This window comes from Pinus tabuliformis, chromosome X (assembly GCF_031772625.1).
Source record: "Pinus tabuliformis cultivar Carrire ecotype Pingquan chromosome X, CPIR1, whole genome shotgun sequence".
In the NCBI taxonomy this organism is placed as follows: domain Eukaryota; kingdom Viridiplantae; phylum Streptophyta; class Pinopsida; order Pinales; family Pinaceae; genus Pinus; species Pinus tabuliformis.
Window position 1 is genome coordinate 115829704 of NC_142308.1, and position 24814 is coordinate 115854517.

Below are 24814 nucleotides of genomic sequence, written 5' to 3' on the forward strand. Positions count from 1 at the left end.
CCATCTGTTGTGTCGTTATGTGTTCAAGAGGTCTCTGCATATAAACCATTCATCTGCAAAATACCTGTCATCCATCTTGACCATCCCTGAGTCAGTCCTTACAGCTACATTTCTTCAACTTGATCTATGATTTCGTGTTGTGGGCTTGCCTGCAACGGGTCGCTTTCTATCGACATCAGCACATTATCTAGAAAGATGACCTCGGAATCGTTAGTACCTTGAAATCTGCATGCATCAATGGCAGGTTTCTCGCCTTTGACGACGGTTTACATCATTGACTTTCGATCGAAGGATTCCGTGAAATGTTCGACATCAACTCATTCATTCACATCTCATGGATTGTACTGGGTACTTTGAGAACCATTGACATCACTGGTGGTCTCTCTCACACTTGTTAACAGTTTACATCACTGACTGGTAATCAAGTGGTTTCTACTATGTTCGACATCAACTCATTTATTCGCATGGATAGAATCGTACCTGTTTGGGAAGTAGAAATGAAGACCCTGGATCTAGTTTCCACCATCTAGGCTGCGAGGAGTTTTGTATTCATTATATAGTAGACCAACTATAAACAGATGGTTGCATCCATACTGTGTCTACAAAAAGTCTATGATTATGATGTACTGCAAAATCATTCCTGTATCAGAGCAGTAGATAGTTAATTAGTTAAAGTTTTCAATTTGAGTATGGGATTGCCTACCTCAGCGATGATATGATCTTATATATGTATTTTGTGTTGAATACTTGCAGGTTCCGACTGGGCTCTCCACAAGATAATCCTTGAAATGATAAATTACTTCACCCTTCCTAGATGATATGAAACTCTTATCTACTACAGGCTTCGCACTTTAGGGGGCAATCTGTTACACTAAAATTTGTCACCATGACTATTTGCAGTTAGTATGGCTCCATCAACTGTCATACTATCCTCCTTGGCAAGTCTCATACCTCTGCTCTCCATGTCAAACTCCAAGAATGAGAGAAAGTCTTTAAAAATCTATATATCTCTGGGTACGCAGTTTCTCCTAGCCTTACCTACGTGTACGCACCCCAAGTTCACAATATCTGTGTACTTGTACGCTCTATCTGTAAAGGGGAGGGTGCGTACTCCTGTAAAGGTCAAAAGGCGCAAGTTTCACTCCAAAAAAGTTACTTGTAGTCATTTCTAGAGCATTCTAGAAGCTTGTTTGACGTGTATGGAGCGCCTCCAGATGGTTCATGTATCCCTGTCAAAGAGGAACTTATCCCATCAAGAGGGGAGCTATCCCATCCAAAGAGGGGCTTATCCCATTGATGGTGGACCTGAATAACTTCCTCTAGAGCACTATAAATACAGGCATTGGGCCAGAGGGAGGGGAGGTTGAAAGCTGAACATTCCTAAGGGTAGATGCTGGTGGAATTAGGACTCCCTTGAAAAGCTTGAGAGGAGAGATTCCTATCCTTTCCTAGCCTTATTTGAGAGTGGGTGAGCTGATCAAAGTAAAGGAAAACTCTTGCTGGACCCTAGGAGGGACCTGCACAACACCAAGGCTCAGGTTGTAATGGTTTCTTTTGTTTCCACTTAATACAAATGAACTCATTTTTCTCAACAGATTGTTATTCATGATTTGTTTCATATACTCCTTGGTCTGTATGATGGATATGTATTATTTTATGAGTTTATCAGGTGCTATTTAATCTTTTGGCTTGTTAGTGAATGCAGGTTTCGAAGAGAAGGAGGAGCTCATCCGGATCGGCGAGGCTGGACTACTACAAAGCGTTGGACTAAAGGTATGTTAAAATCACCTGATTATTTGTATTCTAAATGCATGTTTAGAGAAAAGTAGTGTTTATTTGTCTTGTTTGTCACTAGAAAGCCTTTGCTTCTAGGGAGGTCGGTTTTGTCCGCATTATCGACTCTTTCCGCATGACACAGGGGCCAGCAGTCCCCTGGTGGGGGCTCGGGGGCAGCGCCCCTGAAGCTAAAAACAAATGTAAAATTGCCTTGTAAAAGTATAGTAATTTCTAGTCAATCTGGGCCGTTCATTAGGTGGATGATCTGACGGTAGAACTTATGTTTAGTTTAGGGTTTTTTGCCCTAGAAGGCAACCCCTCTCTTTGTATGAGGGTACTGTATTTGAGATGTGTATTATGTGAGCGAGAAACAGAGAGGTAAGACTGTGAGAGAAAACGGAGGATATTACAGCGGATTTGCTGTAGGTTGTGTCTCTTCATTTTGCTGGATAATAAAAAGGAAGGAATGGTTGTTCGGGGTGGACGTAGCCCAAACTGGGTGAACCATGTATATTTGTGTCTCTCTTGTTTTGTGTGTTCTCTGTGTTTATATTTCTACAATATTTTATGTGTTCCATTGCTCCGTGATATATAATTTTCTAACAACTGGTATCAGAGCCGAAGGTCTATTTGGCTGATAAACTCGTAGGAAAGAAGGGTTCCTAGTTCGAGTGGGAGCAATGGCGGAAGATGGTAAGTTTAGGGTCGAGAAATTTAACGGCCAAAACTTCTCGCTGTGGAAGATGCAGATGGAAGATTATCTGTATCAGAAAGATCTATACCTACCATTGGGCGGAAAAACAAAGATGCCGACGGGTATGAAAGAGGAAGAATGGAACCTTCTCGATAGAAAGGCACTCGGAACAATATGCTTGTGCCTTGCTGCGTCAGTCACCTTCAAAATTTCGAAGGAAACCACGACAGAGGGTTTGATGCAGACGTTGTCAAAACTATATGAAAAACCCTCGGCCTCAAACAAGGTATTTCTTATGAGACGGTTATTTAATATGAATATGTCGAAAGGTGGATCTGTTGCAAACCATTTAAATGATTTTAATACAATTAAAAGTCAGCTAAGTTCTGTAGGGGTAAACTTTGATGATGAAGTTAGAGCTCTGTTATTCTTGTGCTCATTACTAGAAAGTTGGAATGGTTTGGTAATGGCCATTAGTAACTCCATTTCTGGATCTAGTACTTTAAAGTTTGATGATGTTGTCGGTGCTCCGGTGAGACATCCGGAAATGCTTTGAGTGCAGAGTCTAGAGGAAGAAAAATGGAAAGAGGAAAGAGCTCAGGATATCGCAGTAAATCAAGGAAAGGTAGATCCAAGTCCAAATCGGGGATAGTGTGCTGGAAATGTGGAAAGAAATGACACCTAAAGAAAGACTATAGATCTCGGAAGGGAAAAGAAGGAGATGCACAACAAGAAAACAATCATGAAGCAAATGTGACAGGTGAGGTGTTACAAGATGCTTTGGTTCTTTCTTTCGAAAATATTACTGATTCCTGCGTGGTAGATTCAGGGGCTTCATTCCATGCCACACCTGATAAGAAATACTTTCATGACTATGTTCAAGGAGATTTTGGACAAGTTCGTCTGGGTGATGATAAACCCTGTAAAATTGTTGGAATGGGTAAGGTTGTTGTAAAACAACGGAATGGAAACCAATGGCTATTAAAGGAGGTAAGGCATGTTCTAGATCTAAAGAAAAATCTGATTTCAACAGGGCAATTAGGCGGTGAAGGTTGTGTGACAACTTTCACAGATAAAGCTTCGAAGGTCACCAAAGGAGCCCTGGTAATAGCAAAAGGCAAAAAGGTTGGTACATTGTATTTATGCAATGGTATTTCTAACTATGTTAATGCTTTAACTTCCAAAGGAGCAGATGCAGCATTATGGCATCATAGGCTCGGACACATGAGTGAAAAGGGGATGAAGATTATTCACTCAAGGAATTTGTTGCCAGGTTTGAAGAATGTTGATTTGGACTTCTGTGAGAATTGCATTTATGGAAAACAGAAGAGAGTCAGATTTCTCAGAGTTGGGAAAGAAAAGAAGAAAAAAAAATTAGAGCTTGTGCATACAGATGTATGGGGACCTGCTAAGGTATCATCTCTCGGTGGCTCTCATTATTATGTTATTTGTATTGATGATGCAACTAGAAAAACTTGGATTTATTGTATTAAGAATGAATCTGATGTATTTGATACTTTCAAGAAATGGAAAGCTTTGGTTGAGATTGAGACAGGAAAGAAATTGAAGTGTCTTAGATCAGACAATGGAGTTGAATATTGCAGCAAAGAGTTTGATAGGTACTGTTCAGAGCATGGAATTCGCAGAGAGAAGATAGTTCCAAGAACACCACAAGGAAATGGTGTGTCAGAAAGGATGAACAAAACAATCATGGAGCGTGCAAGGTGCATGAGATTGCATGCAGGATTGCCTTTACAGTTTTGGGCAGATGCTGTAGATACTGTTGTTTATCTAATAAACAGAGGGCCTTCAAGTTCCTTGGATGGTGGTGTTCCAGAGGAAGCATGGACAGGTAAAAAGGTAAACTACTCCTTTTTAAAGCCTTTTGGTTGTGAGGCCTTTGTCCATATTGATAAAGAAAATAGAACAAAGCTTGAGGCAAAGTCAAAGAAATGTACCTTTATTGGATATGGTGTTAATGATTTTGGTTATCGATTATATGATTATGAAAATCACAAAATTATTAGGAGCAGAGATGTAATATTCAATGAAAAGGTCTTGTATAAGAATCAGTTGCAGGAAAAGAAGCAAGAAAAAGAAAACAAGGAATACACAGTTCTTGACGAAATCATTGAAAAAGTAAAGGTGCTTGAAAATAATAATAATCAACAACCACAACAACAACAACCACCACAACAACAACAGGCACCCCAAACACCTGAACGTGGTGTTAGAAGATCTACCAGGATAAGTAGACCCCGTGAACAATATTCTCCTTCATTATATTATTTATTGTTGACTGATTCCGGTGAACCCGAATGTTATGAAGAAGCAATGCAGGTTGAAAGCAGGAAGAAGTGGGAGGTAGCCATGAAAGAAGAGATGGACTCCTTAATGCATAAAAAGACTTGGGATTTAGTCAGGTTACCTGCAGGAAAAACTACATTGAAGAATAAATGAGTTTACAGGCTGAAGGAAGAAGATGGAGGAAAACAAAGGTACAAAGCTAGACTTGTGGTGAAGGTGTTTGCACAGAAGAAAGGTATTGATTTTGATGAAATATTTTCTCCTGTTGTTAAAATGACTTCAATCATAACTATTTTAAGTCTTGTAGCAGCTGAAGATTTTCATCTTGAGCAGTTAGATGTAAAGATAGCCTTTCTCCATGGGGATTTGGATGAAGAGATATATATGCAGCAGCCACAAGGATATGAGGTGAAAGGGAAGGACAAACTAGTGTGCAAGTTGAAGAAGATCTTGTATGGCTTAAAACAGGCTCCAAGGCAGTGGTATCTAAAATTTGACAAGTTTATGTCTAAACAAGGTTATACTAGATGTCACTCTGATCATTGTGTTTATTTGAAAAAGCAAAATGATGGCAGCTATATTATATTGTTATTGTATGTAGATGACATGCTTGTTGCAGGATCTAACATGTAGGAAATAAATGTTCTCAAAAGAAAATTGGCAAATTCATTTGCAATGAACAGTTTGGGAGCTGAAAAACAAATCCTTGGTATGAGAATAACTAGAGACAGGAAAAATCATAAATTAACATTGTCTCACAATGAGTACATACAAAAGTTGTTGAAAAGATTTAACATGCACAATGCAAAACCAGTTAGTACACCTTTTGCTAGCCATTTCAAACTTAGCAAGGAAATGTGCCCAAAGACCCAAGAAGACATGGATTATATGTCTAAAGTTCCATATGCATCAGCAGTCGGAAGCTTAATGTATGCAATGGTCTGCACAAGGCCTGATATTACACATGCAGTGGGAGTTGTAAGCAGGTACATGAACAATCCAGGAAAGGAACATTGGATGGCAGTGAAATGGATTCTCAGATATTTGAAAGGTACCACAAATAAAGCATTATGCTTTGGTGGTTCAAACATCTCCCTACAAGGATATGTTGATGCAGATATGGCAGGTGACAGAGATAACAGGAGGAGCACTACAGGATATGTATTTATTGTTGGAGGAACAACTGTCAGTTGGGTTTCAAAAATCCAAAGTGTTGTTTCACTTTCAACAACAGAAGCAGAGTATGTTGCTGCTACAGAGGCTAGTAAAGAAATGATTTGGTTACAAAGGTTTATGGGTGAATTGGGTAAGGAGCATGATATGGTCATGTTATACAGTGATAGTCAAAGTGCCATTCATCTTGCAAAGAACTCAGCATTTCATTCTAGGACTAAACATATACAGCTCAAGTACCATTTCATACGATCAGTGTTGGAAGATGGAGAGTTGAAGCTGGAAAAGATACACACTAGCCAGAATCCCGCAGATATGCTAACAAAAGTTGTAACCAGGGAGAAACTGAGAATATGCTCAGTTTCAATTGGTCTTCAAGGATGACAATGAAGATGAGAAACAACCAGGTGCAAAGAGGAGTCATTGTCCAGCAAATGAAGCAATGGGAGATTGTTGTGTGTGGAGCATGATTGTTCAGAGGTCTTCGTTTCAGCCGAATGTATACCCCAGGAAGTTTGTACACCCGTCCACGCGGGGGAGACTTGTCCCCCTCGTGGGGGTCTAGGGGGGTCGATCCCCCCCGGCTGGGGGGTCCGGGGGCCAGCGGTCCCTCGAAGCTAAAAACAAATGTAAAATTGCCTTGTAAAAGTATAGTAATTTCTAGTCAATTTGGGCCGTTCATTAGGTGGATGATCTGACGGTAGAACTTATGTTTAGTTTAGGGTTTTTTGCCCTAGAAGGCAACCCCTCTCTTTGTATGAGGGTACTGTATTTGAGATGTATATTCTGTGAGCGAGAAACAGAGAGGTGAGACTGTGAGAGAAAACAGAGGATATTACAACGGATTTGCTGTAGGTTGTGTCTCTTCATTTTGCTGGATAATAGAAAGGAAGGACTGGCTATTCGGGGTGGACGTAGCCCAAACTGGGTGAACCACGTATATTTGTGTCTCTCTTGTTTTGTGCGTTCTTTGTGTTTATATTTCTGCAATATTTTATGTGTTCCATTGCTCCGTAATATATAATTTTCTAACATGCAAGAACTCTATCATGCTATGGAAGGATGATAAAGAAGGATATCGAGAAGGAGGACATGTTAGAAAACACTTAAGGAGCTAAGGAGATAAGATGATCATCAAGAAAGAAGAAGAAGTAACACTAGACTATAACAAGAGATGAAACATCAAGACCATGTGGAAGACTCCTTATCTTCAAGTCATAAGGAGGCGGAAGAAGAAGAATGTGCACCATCTTTTCAAGAAGACATAGATAAAGAAACAACAGAGAATGGCTTGACATTTCCATGTCGTCATGTAGTCCATTTCATTAGTGTCATGTCATGTCATTTCATGAGTCATCATGTGCCACACCATTTTGTGGAATATATAATTCAATATTGGATAAGTGTATTATAAAGTGTAAGTCCAAAGGACATGTACAAAATACGAAGAGTCATGTAAAGTCAACAATTCATGGGAAGTCAAATAGTCATGAGGTTCGTCAAAGAGTCACAAGGAAGGTGAAGCATCACCTCCCCATTGGTTATATATACACCCTCATTGTATGAGAAAAAATACTTTTCACCTTAGCTCGTCCTGCAAGGAATTGAAGAGATAGACTAGTTCTTTTGGGAAGCAAGGAATGGATAAAACACTCCACTATTGGAGCTAGTGGTGTTCATTTTATCCATGTGTCTTGGAAATTTTACTTAATTTCAAAATCCTTATGGCCAACACATTCTTTGTGCATGGATTATGAATATTTGTAAGACTATTTGTGAATGTTTGTAATTCATGTTTCCTTTCATCTGTGCTAAATTAGTTGAACTATTTCAGTTATTTTGGTACTTATCACATTGATAATTTGATTTAATTATAATTATCGTTGTCGCATCCTCGTGGACTATTCCATTGGATCTTAGATAGGTATTTCTTGTTGTAATGGTTGCAAGGACCGTTGCCTCTTTGTGGACTATTCTGCTGGATGTGAACAAATTATTCTTGTTTATGTGTGTCTCTACTAGGGTGGTACTATTACCTCTCTCATAGAGTTCTACTTCTCTTCCCCCTCCACAGGAAAATAAATTTGACACACATACGCCTGAACACTCACCAAGCACAACCCCTTGATCTTCAAAGGTACATTTTCACTCCTCTCTCTTGCTGACAGTTAGGGCCAAGGAAAATATGTAAGAATATATTGCAGTTGGGCCGATATCCCAGATGGGGATCCTATTCCAAACAATGTGAGGTCTAATTCGGACTTCACATTCAAGAGACCCACTTGACTGATGTATTTCCCACACCGTCAACAATGTCACTATAATTTCATTCATAAATAGCACATAACACAAGAATTAAAGGATCAATGAAAAAAAGTGTATTACTTTGAATGTTTACATACTACCAACTTGTCTCCAATCCTAGGAGCCATGGGTATTTATACAATTTATGACAATAACAACTATAAATATTACTACAAAGTTTTGGAATAGTGTAATCACTTCATATTTCATGGATCTACTTCATCAATATGTGGATGAGAAATTCACGATGGTACATGTTGTAACTATCAGAGATAGTTCTTGGATGTGGGGGAACTAGTGCCTGAGACATCTTAAGATTTATGGGAATTATTAAAATTAGTTGATGGAAGCACAGGCCATGAGGGCTTGCAACCAAAACTTCTAATTCTGAAACCCTAGCTTTCCAAAACAGAATGGCCAAAGAAACTCTGAGAGTTGCAGGGTCTTGGACTAAATGAGTGATTTGAGGAAAATAAAGATGACAAATTTCATACCCAGGCAATTAAGAATTTGAATACAACTATTGTAGAAAGAATACTAAAAGGTTGAGAATATGTGGATGAATTTACAACATGGTGGAGTGCCCTTTAAGGCTTCTTTAAATAAGATTTGCAGGTACTTTAAGCTGAGAAAACAACATTATTATATTTTCTAAATAAAATAATCCAACAACTTCCTTACAATCAGGTTGACAGATGGAAACATTCTTGAAAAATGAAAACAAGAGAAAGAAAACATGACTGTAACTACCCAAAGTTGGAATCAAATTGCAATGTATTCTTCATGTTTCAGAAATATTTTCTGTTTCCAATGCAAATCATGATAACTAGACTCTAAACCCATTTTATGTCTAATTTATGGTCTTTTTATTTCTTCTTCCCCTGCTAAATGTCTAATCACTAATTAAACTATTTTTTACAACAATTATAAAACTGTTTATTTTTTAAATATTTACACATAAAGTAAAAATATTTAAATATTATATATATAATGACATGTAATATATATTTTTTTTAACAAAAAAAATAAAAACCCCGTCCATTCACAAGTCTGCATAATATAATTTGATTTTTTACTTTAACAAAATATATGCAGATATGAGCACTGGCAATAAGCAAGAGACGTGTTCAAGCCACAGATGAAATGAAATCCACATCAGAGGTGAAAAGGCGACGCATGCTTGTAATAAGTTGAATGATAAGGAAAGTTGTATGTGGGTCTTGGCTTTGTCGTCATGAATATTTCAATAACTAAAACCATAAACCATTTACAGGAGCACCTTTGGCAGTTTCAAAAAATAAGGAGAAGTGATTTCAGAACGAATCTAGACAATCGATCTTCATATTAATTGTTTTGCAAAACTATGCCCCAGGGGAACTCCCTAATATAAGTTCTGAGTACTTTATTTTATCGGGTATTTGTCGATGTGAAGTACATGCATTATTAACTGTTGATTTGCTAAGTAGTGATAAGATGTATATATTTATGCCTCACTCGTTTACTTTTGCATGTGGCGATATTAGTTGTGGATATACCTCGTCGTCAATAGAAACAACAAATGCTTCTTGGTGGTGACTGAAGCCTGCTGTAAGAAATGAAATAAGATGTACTTAACTATGGTTTCCATTGTGAACCTTCAAAAAAATCTTCAAGACACATGATTCGTATTCTCTCCATGGTGGTTTGCGACGTTGACGGAGCTTATGTTCTATACACTATTTATCCAAGTCTGAAAAGGTAGTTTCCAAATAAACTGATGCAAAGGAGACCAAACTTTTGAAACCTTGACGGATTTTCAGGAGGCTTACAAAGATAATAAGGATTTTCAATTAATGTACTACATTGAGCATCAATATTTTCACATTTTTCAGTTGCATCATTACTTCTAACATGTCTGCCATGCATATGGTTGTTTCAGGTGAACAATACAAGAAGCGCCCACATGTTTCGAGAAAATTGCACGCAACACCACTATTGTGACAAGTGAAATAATCCAAGTAGGACTTCAATCAGGTAAATACAAGAATAGTTGGGACAAATTTGAATTTTGTGAATTCCACAATGAATCTTATATTTCTCGTCTTTGTTTCAATGTTCATTTGATCCTTCTTATTTATTAAACAAGAAAATGAACTCCTCTGCTAGCAGCCTCTTCTAGCTGATGCAGAAGCATTGAAGCTACATCTTTCATCTGAGTTAACAATGTTTCCACCATTCTTGAATAATAAGGCAATAATTATAACGATGTTCGAGGCACATTGAATATTTCTCTCACAAGCTCTTTCCTATTACATTTTGAATTAAGATATAAAAATTCGACTGTCAACTAGCCAATAAGATCACGAATAACACAATTCAGAAGTCACTACAAAATACTGTTTAAGTCTGCGACTCTGCATCATAAAAAATGTTCACTTTATCTTTCGCGGTCTCTTTCTTTGTCCTTGAATTTATCATCAAATGTTACCTCTCCTCGTAAGGCTTCAGGCTCTTGGATTCCATTTTCCTATTATAGCGATAAATAGGTTTTCCATTAAAAGCCACAAAACTTCAGGTCACAATTGAAAGTCCTTCAAAATTATTAATTGAAAGCCATGGCAGGTGGGTTCTACCACAAGTCCAACTTCAAAAGGCCCGAGAGTTGACATGTTCTGGCTAAAGAATATGGGCTTTTGATTGTAGAAAAATCATTTGGCTTTTGATTCTAGAAAAATCCCATCTACAGAGTGTAATTATTCTTACCAAGTTAACATTTCAGGGATCTCCCTATTTAATTTAAAATGTTGAGAGAACTACCATAAACTCTTACGGAAATAAGGATTTTTTAATGAAAATTTTCTGATATTTTAAGGCTTCTTTAAATAATTTTTGCAGGTACTTTCAGCTGAGAAAACAACATTAATAAATTTGCTAAATAAAAGTCAACAACTTCATTACACTGGCACCTGATAAATGAAAAACATTCATGAAAAATGAGAAAAGAAACATGACTACAACTACCGAAAGCTTGTGATAATCTGAATGATAAAGAAAAGCTTGTGATAATCTGAATGATAAGGAAAATTGTATGTGGGTTAAGAGAAAAGAAACATGACTGCAACTACCGAAAGCTTGTGATAATCTGAATGATAAGGAAAGTTGTATGTGGGTCAAGAGAAAAGAAACATGACTGCACCTACCGAAAGCTTGTGATAATCTGAATGATAAGGAAAGTTGTATGTGGGTCATGGCTATGTTGTCATGCATATGTCACTAACTAAAACCATAAACCATTTACGGGAGCACCTTTGGCAATTTTGGAAAATTAGGGGAAGTGATTTCAGAATGAAGCTAGACCATTGATATTCATATTAATTGTTTTGCAAAACTACGACTCACGGGCACTCCTTAATATAAGTTCCGACTACTTTATGTTATCAGGTTATCAGGTTTTGTTCGATGTGAAGTAAATGAATTTTTAACTGTTGATTTGTTGAGTAGTGATAAGATGTATATATTTATGCCTCACTCGTTAACTTTTGCATGTGGCTATATTAGTTGTGGATATACCTCATCAATAACAGAAACAACAACCGCTTCTTGGTGGACTTAAGACTACTGTAAGAAATGAAATAAGATGTACTTAACTATTCTTTCCATTGTGAACCATCACAAAATTGTTCAAGGCACATGATTCGTATTCTCTCCAGGGTGGTTTGCAAAGTTGACAGAGAATATGTTTTAGAGATTGTTTATCCAAGTCTGAAAAAGGTAGTTTCCGCACATACTGATGCAAAGGAGACCGAACTTTTGAAACCTTGACATAGTTTCAAGAGGCTTACAAAGATAATAAGAATTTTCAACTAATGGACCACATCGAGCATCAATATTTTCAAATCTTTTAGTTGCATTATTACTTCTAACATGTCTACCATCCGTATGGTTGTTTCAGGTGAACGATACAAGAAGCGCCCACATTTTTCAAAAAAATTGCACGCAACATCACTTTTTTCATAAATGAAATCATCCAAGTAGGACTTCAAGAAGGTAAATGCAAGACTAGATTGGAACAATTGTGAATTCCCCAATAAATCTTATATTTCTCATTGTTCATTTCATCCTTCTTATTTATTAAACAATAAAATGAACTCCTCTTCTAGTGGATGTAGAAGCATTGAAGCTACGTCTTTCATGCGAGTTAACAATGTTGCCGCCATTCTTGAATAATAAGGCAATGATCTATTAAGGATGTCTAAGGCGCATTGAATATTGCTCTCAAAAGCTCTTTCCTATTACCTATTGAATTCAAATAGAAAAATTTGACTATCAAATGGGAAATAAGATCATGGCTAACACAATTCAGAAGCCGATGCAAAAAGACGCTTTAAGTTTGCATCATAATTTTTTATTTTTATTTTATATTTCTAATTCTCTTTCTTTGTCCTTGAATTTATCATCAAATGTTACCTCCCCTCATACGGTTTCAGGCTCTTGGATTCCATTTTCCTATTATAGCTATAAACAGGTTTTCTAGTAAAGCCTACAAAACTTCAAGTCATAATTGAAAGTCTTTCAAAATTATTAATTGAAAGCCATGGCAAGTGGGGTCTACCACAAGTGCAGCTTCAAAAGGCCTGAGAGTTGACATGAGAGTTGACATATCCTCACTGAATAATATGGGATTTTAATTGTATAAAAATCCCATTTAATTATTTTGACCAAGTGAACATTTCCAGGATCACCCCATTTCATTTAAAATGTTGGGAGAACCACCATGAAATAAAAATTGTTATAATCATCCTTGAACCCAAAAACAAGGTGGAAAACACTAATTAAAAACATAACAATACTGAAAATGAGGTCTTTTATTGGAACTTATCTAAATATCTTTGACATGTTAGCTGTGTCAAATTGTGCTACAATAGTACACATGAATTTCTCATGCAAACTCTAGTAATCTTTCAACTGGATTCTTATGATCCAATCCACTATTTGCACCATAAAAACTCTACTTTAGATCACATGCTCTACCACTATTTGACTATAGGGTCTACTAATCCTTTGCAATGATGTGGATGGCATACCGTTCTCCTCAATAGGTGGAGATCATTTTCTTTGATTTTTGCCATGGCCTCTAATCTTGTCTTCCACTAAGTCATGTCTCCAACTATAACAACCTATGATTTGGTTGTAGAATGGGAAACCTTCTACAAGATGTGCAAGTTTTTATAGCTATGTCATTTTGAGTTATTTTTACAAAGAAATATACCAAACTATAGAAGAATAGATGTGTTTACCTTTAAAGTCTCCACTTGTAACCTTTGTATCTCAAATACGATTCTTATGCACAAATGATAGCATCAGATTGTAAAATTATAGCGGTGGCAAGCTTCTAAGGATAAAATAGGAAAAACTAGGGTTAGAAAAATGACAAAAATAACTTATTTTCAGACCTCAACATTCCCCCATGTTGAGCATCTTACATGTCCTCATGCACAAGCAAAATTGCAGTTGTTCTTAGTTACTACTTGGAGTTCTCTTCTTCTTCATAGAAATAGACCATCTTGGCTTCTTGAGGAGAATCTTAGCATTGAGATGTTTAATATTTGAATATAATTTCTTATTGGCTTCTTTAAGCTTTTCAATATTTTTATGCCAATATTGCATCCTCTTTAACATATTTTGATTATATGTCTTTAAGACTTCATTCTCATTTTTTATGTGTCCCTCCAACTCTCTAATTTCTTCTCTTATTTTTTCCACTATGTCATTTTGTTCATAAATATCAAATGATATATGGTATGTAGGAGATGGTGATGGATTTTGAATAGGAGATGTTGATGGATTGTGAACAAGATATATTGATGGACTATAAATAGTGGAATAGATAGGGCTTTGCACCTAATCTTGTTGTGCATATTTTTCAAGAGAGTCAATGTATTCATATACTTTTTCTTGAGCAATGTCAATTTCAGGACTAATTCCCTTTGTTTTGGTGGTGTTGTTGATGACAAAGAAGTAGAGATACTTGATTTATTTTTACTAGTTTTTCCTTCTCTAGTAAACTCTTATATTCCCACACACTCAGACAACGATACACGAACAAGAACGCAACGGAAGCGACCAGGGTTTTGGTTCTCTGAGGGATTCTCCCCATGGATGGGCATAGAGGAGGGAAATCTACTCCTTCCTTCAAGGAAGCGGTGGTCAACAAACACAAGAAGCCCCCGGATAGAGGCAGAGGTAATGATGAGGAAGGAAGGAGAAACAGGGAAGAGGAAATAGATGGTTCCATTTCGAAGGAGAAGGAAAGCACAAAATATAGAGAGGAAATTGACAAAAGACAGGGAACAAAAGACAAAAAACAGAAGGGACCGTGCAAACCCAAGGTTGAAATTACTCCTAGAGTGTTATTAAATAATCCAGCATTGCAGGCGCATAGGGAACACATGCAAACTTATGCAATCATATGCAAATTCATGGGGTTATGGCCCACTGCAATAGCGTTGCAAACTTGGATCAGATACCACTGGAAGCCTAAAGGAAGCATTGATATTCACCTAGGGTCCAAGGGTTTCTTCACTGTAGTGTTCACCAATATTAAGGATAAAGATAGAGTGTTCGAAGGCGGGCCCTACTTTTATGCAGCAACAGGACTCTACATGAGGCCATGGATAATGAATTTTGTTCCGGAGAGGGAAACTTTCACTTCAATCCCAGTTTGGGTAAGACTCTATTCTCTACCTCTCGTTTATTGGCAAATAGAATCGCTAGCTGCCATAGGAAATAAATTAGGAATGTTCGTCAAAGTTGCCAAAGCCACAAGGAGGGGAAAATATACATCCTTTGCTAGGATCTATGTGGAGATGGATCTATCTGGAGCTCTCCCAGATGAAGTCATCCTGGAGGTTTATGACGAGGAATGGGTGCAGATAGTAGACTACGAGCATATTCCATTTACATGCCGTAGATGCCATGAACACGGGCACCTTCTAAGAGACTGTCCTCTCACTAAAGCAGAAATCAAAGGAAATACTAACACAACGAAAGATGCAGACAATTTTCACAAAGTAGTTCCTAAAGGAAAAAGCGGTAAAAAAGGGCCAAAGCAACACCAAGCGGGAGGACAAAAGGCTAGTCAGAATCAGTTTCAGGTTCTTGAAGAGGATGAAGAAATAGCAGTAGAAGATCAAGTAATGAAGGAAGGTAATGAAAAGAAGGATAAGGGAGCAGAAAATGACCACACACAGGAAAATGAAGAACGAAAGGGAAACATGATGAGTGATTCAAAACTGGAAATGGATCAGGAAATGAACCAGAGTGAGATGGAAATGGAAGACAATGAACTACAGGAGATTCTGGACAGAGAAAACCTAGATCTAGAAGGGTTCTTGAATCAAGGAACTTCGGGTGGGGTAGAATTGCTACCACAAGAAAAGATCAATAGAATACAACAGTTATTCTTATGGAAAACTCAGGCCAAGGTTTTGGAGGAAGGAAGCAACACTGAAAGACAGAGGAATGAAGGGGGGAAAGCAGTCAAAACGACTCTAGGGCTAGCACTGAGAAATCCAGGGAAAAAAGAGGCAGGAAAAAGCAGAACGAGCTACTGATGGAATGTGGAAAGCTCATGGTAGACTCAGGTAAGATGAAAGATCTAACCAGTTACTCCTTTACTAATCTTTAATCATGAAGTTCACAACTTGGAATATTAGAGGTCTAGGCAATAAGAGAAAACAAAGATTGTTGAATAATAGAATACAACAAGCAGCCCCGGATATAATTTTTGTCCAAGAAACGAAATGATCTATTCAAAAGTTGAGACAAATACATAGTAAATGGCTCAACAGATTTGAGTTTCTAGAAGTTAAAGCTGAAAACACAGTAGGGGGTATCCTCACTCTCTGGAATCCCTAAAAGATTGGAATAATTGATGCAGAGGAAACAAGGAATTATTTATCAGTGGTCATACAGCCTGTAGGAGACAGGGACACTTACCTAGTAACGAATGTTTATGGCCCCCAAAGGTTAGATGACAAAATCCAGTTTTTAGACTCCTTGGTGGATCTCCGGGCCAAGCACCAAGGGTTACCCTGGGTTATAGGAGGAGTCTTCAATATGATAATATCTCTCTCAGAGAAAAAGGGGGGGCACTAGAGCTCTAAATAAAGATTCCTCAACCTTCCAGATCTTTTCAGAAGACATGAAGCTTGTCGACATTGAGACAAACAATGGCTTCTGCACATGGAATAATAAAAGAGAAGGTGACTCCCAGGTTGCCTCCAAGTTAGATAGATTCATGATCTCTGAGGATCTCATGCTTTTAGACAAGGAAATAATGGCAGAAATTCTACCTTTTGGAGGCTCAGATCACTGGCTGGTTCAAATGGAGATCAAAGGCATAGGTACCCCAAGAAACTGACCTTTCAGATTTGAAAATATCTGGCTCTCACACCCAGATTTTAGCAGTAACATTGAAAAATGGTGGACGGAAGACTTGTAGATTCAGGGATCTACAATGTTCATGCTGCACAAAAGATTAAAGCACATTAAGATGAGGCTTAAAGACTGGAACAAGAATGAATTTGGAAATATTTTTGCAGGAAAGAAAGCGGTTGAAAACAAAATCCTGAAGCTCAACCAAGCTTTGATCAAGGAAGGATTTGATAAGGAAAAAAATGATCAGGTAGAGAAGCATCATCAAGAATGGGAAAAGTTGTGTAAACAAGAGGAAATTTTTTGGAAACAAAAATCTAGAGTTCAATGGCTAAAGGAAGGAGAGCACAACACTAGATTTTTCCACAGATCCACAATAGCCAATAGGACTCATAACAAGATATCTTCGATCAAGGACGAGGACGGGTAGAATCACCAATCCCATGGGGATATAGAAGCTGTGTTAGTGAGATAATTCCAAGGTATTGCCCAAGAAAACTCCTTAGTAAGGGAACCTTTCATCAAAGACTTCATGAAACACATCCCCAAGTTAGTTTCTAGAGAGGACAACAGTAATATAAACAGACCGGTAACGGAAAGGGAGGTCGTGAGGTACTTAAGGAAATGCAAAACGGTAAATCTCCAGGTCTAGATGGATTCAATGTGGATTTCTTCAAAGTCTGTTGGAACATTGTCAAAAAGGACATTGTGAGGGTAGTGGAAGATTCCAGGCTGAATAGAACTATTTTGAAAGCTCTCAACACCTGCTTCATCGTCTTAATTCCAAAGTAGGATAATGCTCAAACGCCAGAAAGATACAGGCCCATAGCCTTATGCAATATAGTATACAAGATAATTTCCAAGGTAGTGGCCAACAGACTCAAACCTTTGGTACCCATGCTGGTTTCGGGGGAACAATCTGGGTACATGGAAGGCAGACAAATTCTAGATAACATCATTCAAGCTCATGAAGTTGTTCACTCGTTAACCAGCAAAAGGAAAGTGGGTATGATAATGCAATTGGACATATCCAAAGCTTATGATAAAGTAAATTGGACATATATCAAGAAAGTGCTCAGCACGTATGGTTTTGATCATAATTGGATCAGATGGTCATGGCCCTGGTGACTTCCTCTAGCTTTTCAATTTTAGTTAATGGCTCTCCCTTTGAAATTTTTCTTCCTTCTAGAGGACTCAGACAGGGGGATCCACTCTCTCCTTTTCTTTTCATCCTCATGTTGGAAGGGCTGGGGCGATCCATTAAGCATGCCAAGGCAACTGGCAAAATTCAAGGACTCCAGTTATCGGAGAATGGTCAAGTCCTGGCCCATCAACAGTTTGTAGATGATACCATGCTACAAGGAATTCCCACAGTCAAGGGAGAGCTATCTTACAAAAAAAAATTGAATGACTTTTTTTTGGCTACAGGTATGGAGGTCAATCTTACCAAATAAAAAAAGAATTTCTTTAATACCCACATTGCCATTCAGAGAAACATTTCTAGAATTCTTGGCTTTCAAAGAGAGTCCCTCCCCTCTAAGTATTTGGGAGTTCCTCTAACAGCCAAACCTTTACATAAGAGCATATGGGAACCACTTATAATCAAGATGCAAGATAAGGTCAAAAATTGGACATTCGGGTCTTTAAATCTGGCTAGTAGACTGGTCCTTACAAAAGTTGTGCGCCAAGCTATCCCAATCTTTATGCTATCAGTTCTCCTAGTGACAAAAGGAGTCTTACAGCAATTTAGTACTATACAAAGAGACTTTCTTTGGGGCAAGAAGGAAACAAGGAAAAAATGGGCTTTAGTGTCATGGCAAAAGATTTGTAAACCCAATAACCAATGAGATCTAGGATTGGATGATCTAGAGATTCTCAACAAGGCTCTTGGGGCCAAGCTTTGGTGGCGGTGGGTTAAGGATCCCAAGGCTCAATGGGCAAGCATCTGGAAGGAAAAATATGCTAGCTCATGGCATTATTCTGAGCTAATAAGAATGTTAGGGAATATGAAGGGCTCTCCCATATGGAATAAGGCCTGGGAGAATAGAGAGGTGGTTCAAAAAAATAGTTTATGGGAAATCAAAGATGGAGATCAGGCACTTTTCTGGGAGGATAAATGGAAACAAGAACCAATTCTCTTGAAAGAAGAATTTTTGGGCCTCAAACAAGAGACAGATAACCAAGGTTTAGTAAAGGTAAAAGACTTTTGGGATAATTCTCACAATACAGGTATATGGAGAACATGGAAGAAGTTAGATGGTAGAGAAAACAACACCCTTAATAGCAGAGCAGAGACCCTAAATAGGATGATGGATCAGAGGATGATTCTTGTCACCGAAGGGTAGGATCAACTAAGATGGGGTAACAAAAAAGAGGGAAACTTCAATATCAAGGAAGCAAAATATATTCTCCTAGGGCTGGACTCCCAAGGCTCAGTCAGAATTTGGCAGAAACCGTGGAGAAGCAAAAGCTGAAAAAAGGTCAAAATCTTTATGTGGTTGGTTCACCATAGGAAAATACTAACCTAGGACAATATTAGAAAGAGGGGTGTTTTGGGGCCCTCCAGATGCCAACTCTGTGGAGCACAAGAGGAGACAATGGAACATCTTCTCAATAGCTGCATTTTCACCTCCAGGTTATGGGATTTCTTTGCCAACATCTTCAATCAGTCCGACAGAGACAAAGATAGTATCACTAACACCCTAAACAATTGGAGAAATTATGGTTCGGATAATGAAGTTCTTAACACTGCCTGGGCTCTCTTGCCAAGCTTCATAATATGGAATGTGTGGAAAGAAAGGAAAAAAAGAATCTTCAAAGAAGAGAAGAACACCTCACTTCACCTGCTGGAGTATATCTTGAAACAGTTAAAAGAGATAGTAGGCACAACAGTTAGGAATCTCCCCAATAATCCTCCCTCCGAAACAGAATTGAGAATACTCAAGCAGTTAAACTTGTAGGGGCTCATTCCGCAAGAACTGGACAGGAAAGTAAGCATGAAGGAAAATGCCAAAGAATTCTAGAATCCCCCCCCCCCCCTAGAAGGTTTTCTGGAATATAACATCAATGGAGCATAAAAAGATAACCCGGGAATGGCTGGCTTTGGAGGAGTTCTTCGAAATGAACATGGAAGCATCATCTCCCTTTTCCATTGTCATTTAAGAAAAGCCACCAACAACATGGCAAAACTAATGGCAATGGAGCAGTGCTTATAACTTCTGAAATAGGACAACTGCCAAAATGTGATAATGGAAGTGGACTCAGAGCTACTCATCAACGCGGCCAAGAAAATCAGTCACGGGTCAGGGCCAAAAAAAGTTACAAAACATTGGAGGTTACTAAGGGTGCTCCATAAAATTCAGGATCATCTGTAGGGACTACGTACACTTAAATTCTTCCATGTGCGTAGAAAGGCTAACAAATTGGCTGAGATTCTAGCCAACCAAGGGGTAACATGCAAAGATAGCAGAGTTCCGACGAGGTGGCTGGCAATGCCACAAAACGACCTAAAAGAACTTTGCCATCACCAAGCGGAAGAAGACAGACAAGTATATCAGAAAAAAAATAAGGAAAATGATAGGAAATGAGTAGATCGTTCCAGAATTTTCACTTTTGGTCAGACAGGTCTAGGGAAGTTAGCACACCAGAGGCAGTCTCAGCAAAGACGGTGGGCGCAACAACGAAAATCCCCAAAGGAGGGCATCTGGTTCTCACTGTCAGGAGAAAGGCAGAGAAGAATGACCGATGGCCCTGTTCTGGCAGCTTCATCTCCCTTTTTTTCCAGGGTTGGGAGTTAAAACCACCTCTCGAGTGGCTTCGGTGCGATCGCATTGCTTTCAAGCCAAAGGTGTTTTTGCAGTCGGGGCAGCAATACCATACACCTATTTACACATGGATGAGGGACGGATGTGAAAACCACCCTCATTGCACATTAAACTTCTATCATTTCAGGCGTGCCATGGTCAGCGCTACCGTCTGATCTTTGCATGCCAAATCAACGATCAGGATGAGGCATGCTGTTTGGTGGGGTCGGGGGTTAAACATCTGGCTACTTTATGGAGCGATATGCTTCTCCTATGTTGGATTAAAAAAGTGAATGAACGGTAGTGATTAAGTGACAGACTAAGTGTTTGTTGGCGAGGGTATTCGGGGGGAGGGTTCATGGGTCCTGCGAATCCCGAAGCTTGTTTTTGTCAATTCTCAAAAGTGTTATGTGAGTACTTTTTGAGGTTGAAGGACATAGATTTTTTAGGACTTCTTTCTGTTCTGACTTTCTCCACTCTGTTGGGTGAAATTATGTATATGTTGTAAATTATGTTTGATTTAAAGAAATAGAAGGCATGTCTCTTGCTTAAGCAAAAAAAAACTCTTATATTCTCAATTAAAGTCTTCAACATTAATAACTAGATGTTTATAATTTCCATGTTCCTTTTCTCCTTTGGTCATGATACATGTAACTCTTCTAGGCATTTTCTTAGATTCAGGGTTTATCTTAATTGTAATTTATTTTTCTATAGCTTTTTGTTAAATTGTTGCCTCATTCACTGTGGTCTATTTTATGGTAAAATTGTTCTTGGGTATTGACATTTCATTTTTTATTTTTTACATTTTTCTTTTCCCCTTTTTTTTACTAATTTCCTCTTCTATGATTTTGCATGTGATTTCTTTGGTTTCAAGCTCGAAAACCTCTCTTCAGTTATCTATTTTATTTGAGAAATTTTGGGTTCAAAATTATCCATGGGCTTAGATTTTTCCATAGACTCAACCACAGGCTCACTCATAGGCTTATTTATAGACTCTATTATTGAATTTTCCATGGGTTCAGGTTTTGGAGTCTTAACCTTTGAAACCCTATCCCTAGTGTGTCTTTTCTTATGACCTTGAGTACCTGTTTTTTATGAAGCTTCAAGAGCTTCTTTGAAGTGATTCCTTAGAAGGAAATCATTAACTCTTCCTCAACCCAAATGTTGACCATTTCAAAATGATATAGATTCCTTTCTATATTGTCGGATTTTTATTTTTATTTTTATAATCCATCTTTTTAATATTTTCAAGGGGATAATAAGCAAGATTTATATAGTGATCTCTTTGAAAATACATTAAGTGACGAACATGATAATACAATAGCAAACCATACCTACCTTCACAAATGAAAGAAGTATGAAGAATAAAGAGAATATCCCTCCATTTTCTCTTGAATGTAGAAACAAGTATTCTTTTTCACAAATTTGGTGTCATTTCATCGTTAATAAGGAACTTTTCCATGTTTATCCTTTAATTTTCTAATTTTTAAACCAATTTTCACTAGTGCTAGGAAACTTAGTAGCCTCAGCCAAGAAAGATACAGTCACCGTGATTTGAGCATCACTAATGTCTACTTCAAATCCATCAAAATCTCTAGTGAAAGCTTTAGTTACTTCCAGGTCATATCCCTAAAACTTTTCTAGAAATCCTAACCAGCCCGCTTTCTCAAAAAATAAAATCATTTTGGATATGCTTCAAAAAATTCAACCCCAATGAGCTTGATCCCGACTACCAAATCCATCCTCCATATTTAGGAAGTATAAGCCATGAATCTTACTCTTTTTTCATTACTTTCATAGGGTAATGTGGAATGGAGAAGGATTGATAGAAGAAGACAACTGCCAATGGAGTGGAAAGGTGGTGGAGGAATTGATTTCATGTTGCAACAATGATGAGGTATTAAATGGAAATCTAATATAATTATTAAACCATATATATATTTGATGAAATCAACAAGAATATTCTCAAGCGATTCATTCAATCATGTGATGGATTAATGGATATGACATATCTTAAGATATGGGTAATCATGAAATGTAATACTATCATATTTATGAAGAAGATTTTTAAATTATGCCTCATTGGAGCTTAGTGTTAACATCGAAAAATTGTACACCTGCTAGTACAATCCATAAGACATTAAAAGCATCCAGTAGAATGCGTAGGTAGACTTTTTTCCATCCGAATACAATATGAAGATTCAAAAATCAAAAGTTCTCCTAATTTCCTAAGTTTATAAAGGAAATAAATTAAGGCCACGCTTATATTTCTTCGATAAACACGTTTGCATGACATATCCTCAAAAATATGCATGGTTGTAGAAAATATGACTCAGCAGTCTGGGACCACTCTACACACTTGGAGTCCATTTTTTATACGAGATCGACCTAGTACAGTTGAATTCAAGTCACCTCGGAGAAGTGCAGTCCTCAATGGAATCCTCTTGTCCTAATCATGTGTATTTATCATACATGTACCAAAGAGGGAAGAGGGATTAAAAAAAAAACCTCTATATAAACAGGCCATGGGAGAACCAAAAACAAGAGACATTTTTATGCTGGCCTAATTTTTTTTTGAGACAACCACCATTACATTGTTGAAAGCAAGGAAGTGAAGAGCACTAGCATGTTGGTCAAATTGCTTCTAAGAAACCCAACATCTTAGTGAGTGAAGAGGAATTCACCCTTTGGAAAGTATTCACACTTCTTTGAGAGAGAGAACAAACTTGCAAAGATATTGAGGAAAATAATCCCCCTTGCTGAGGAATTTTGAGCTTCCTAGTTCAAAGAATTCTCTTCAAGTGTCTAAGATTCTAATTGTATTCAACCTCTACCACTAACAATTAATAAAGGGAGATTTTCCTATATATTATTGATGTGTTTGCTCCATTTGAGTATTGTTTTGTTCATGCACCTCTTTGTTTAAGTTTATCTTTATGTATGCATTGTTTCCACTATTTACAATGTTGTGTTTATTTAATTTTGTCCACTAACATTACCAATTTTGACTGTTATCCTTTGTAGGTAACAATCCATTGCTAAGGGGGTGGTTTTTCATACACTTGTGCTCCAAAATGACTACAACAAGAATGGCGACCATACTGGCTTCTTTTCACCAATCTAGAGATTGTCTACAAGACCTCCTCTTTGTAAAAACATCCTACAAGGCACTCCTCACCTCCCTGGATTTTTTACAGCCCCCCAGGATTTTTTCTAAGCCCATGAAAGTGAAAAAATTTCAAATCTTTCTCGCCCACACACTATTTTCTCTGATAGCCATGGAGTGTGCATCTATTCCTACAAAAACGCTGGAGCACACATTTGTTTCTGCAAAACATGTGCAATGGAAAGAAAGTAAAGAAAATCCTTTAATTTTTTAGTTTTCTCATGTTATTGGCAACCTATAGTGAATTTCCTTCACCTCTGCATTATGTGCTTTCTGTTCAGTACCCTTGATTTCTTGAATGAATGCTAATTCATCAGGCAAATAGGTTTTTTTATTATTCACAATATTTACCCACATAGCTTAATTAGGGAGGAAAGTAAGTGGCAAAAATCCACATATGTTTTCAACTATTTTGCTTAATTTTCTACAAATCACATTAGCTTAGTTAGTGAAGCAAGTGGCCCATTATCCATGAACCTTACTACTAACAAAAGTATTTTTGGGGGCTAGGAGAAAATGTTACTAGGGAAAGTAAGTAATCTCTGCTTCCCTTGCGTCTCCTAGATGAACCTAGGATTGCATATGAAAACCTTCTCGAAAACATTTGAATTTCCATTTCCCTTATTAAACTCCATAAAGTTTAAAAGAATAAATGTAAGTGGCCTATAATCCACAAACAATCTTCTCTTTTTCCATGCAAGGAACAACCAACGCTTAGTGTAATTAGAAGGGTATTGAAAAGGATTATCACATATCCAAATCTTATCACACTTTGTATGCTCACTTGCATAATACACGAAGCCTTCATACGCTTTGTACTCAAAGATCGTCCATATTTTGGATCTTTGGTTACTTAGTCTATTTTGGCTTACCAAGTCACTCCATATGTGAATTAAGCCTCTTTAACAACAACCATAACTTGAACAAATTAAATTTCCCCATAGGGGCCACTAAAATATTTATAGTTCAGGTTAAGACCATTGGGCGTAGGCATCCCATAAGCCACCATGGTCATGTTTAACCATTGAAACATAGTTTTTGACTTTCTAGGGAGCTTAAAAATCCTTCAATACTCCAATAGAAAATAGAACCCAAGCATGGCAGAGACCCGATTCATAGGGGGTTCAACTTAGGTCTAGTCCATGAGGTACTCTTTAGGGCTACCTTACACATCTA

General features: G+C 37.7%; 1 long non-coding RNA gene across 2 annotated transcripts; it reads left to right on the plus strand.

The window, feature by feature from the left end:
- The first annotated feature begins 9440 nt into the window (after window positions 1–9440).
- Window positions 9441–23758, plus strand: LOC149138700 (uncharacterized). 2 transcript variants are annotated; one of them, XR_016264671.1, is made up of 4 exons: window positions 9441–9991; window positions 10173–10267; window positions 11792–12280; window positions 23497–23758. It is a non-coding gene; the product is annotated as an uncharacterized LOC149138700 (long non-coding RNA). The 2 variants fall into 2 exon arrangements; XR_016264670.1 differs by having other exon boundaries at window positions 10173–12280.
- Window positions 23759–24814: the final 1056 nt, after the last annotated feature.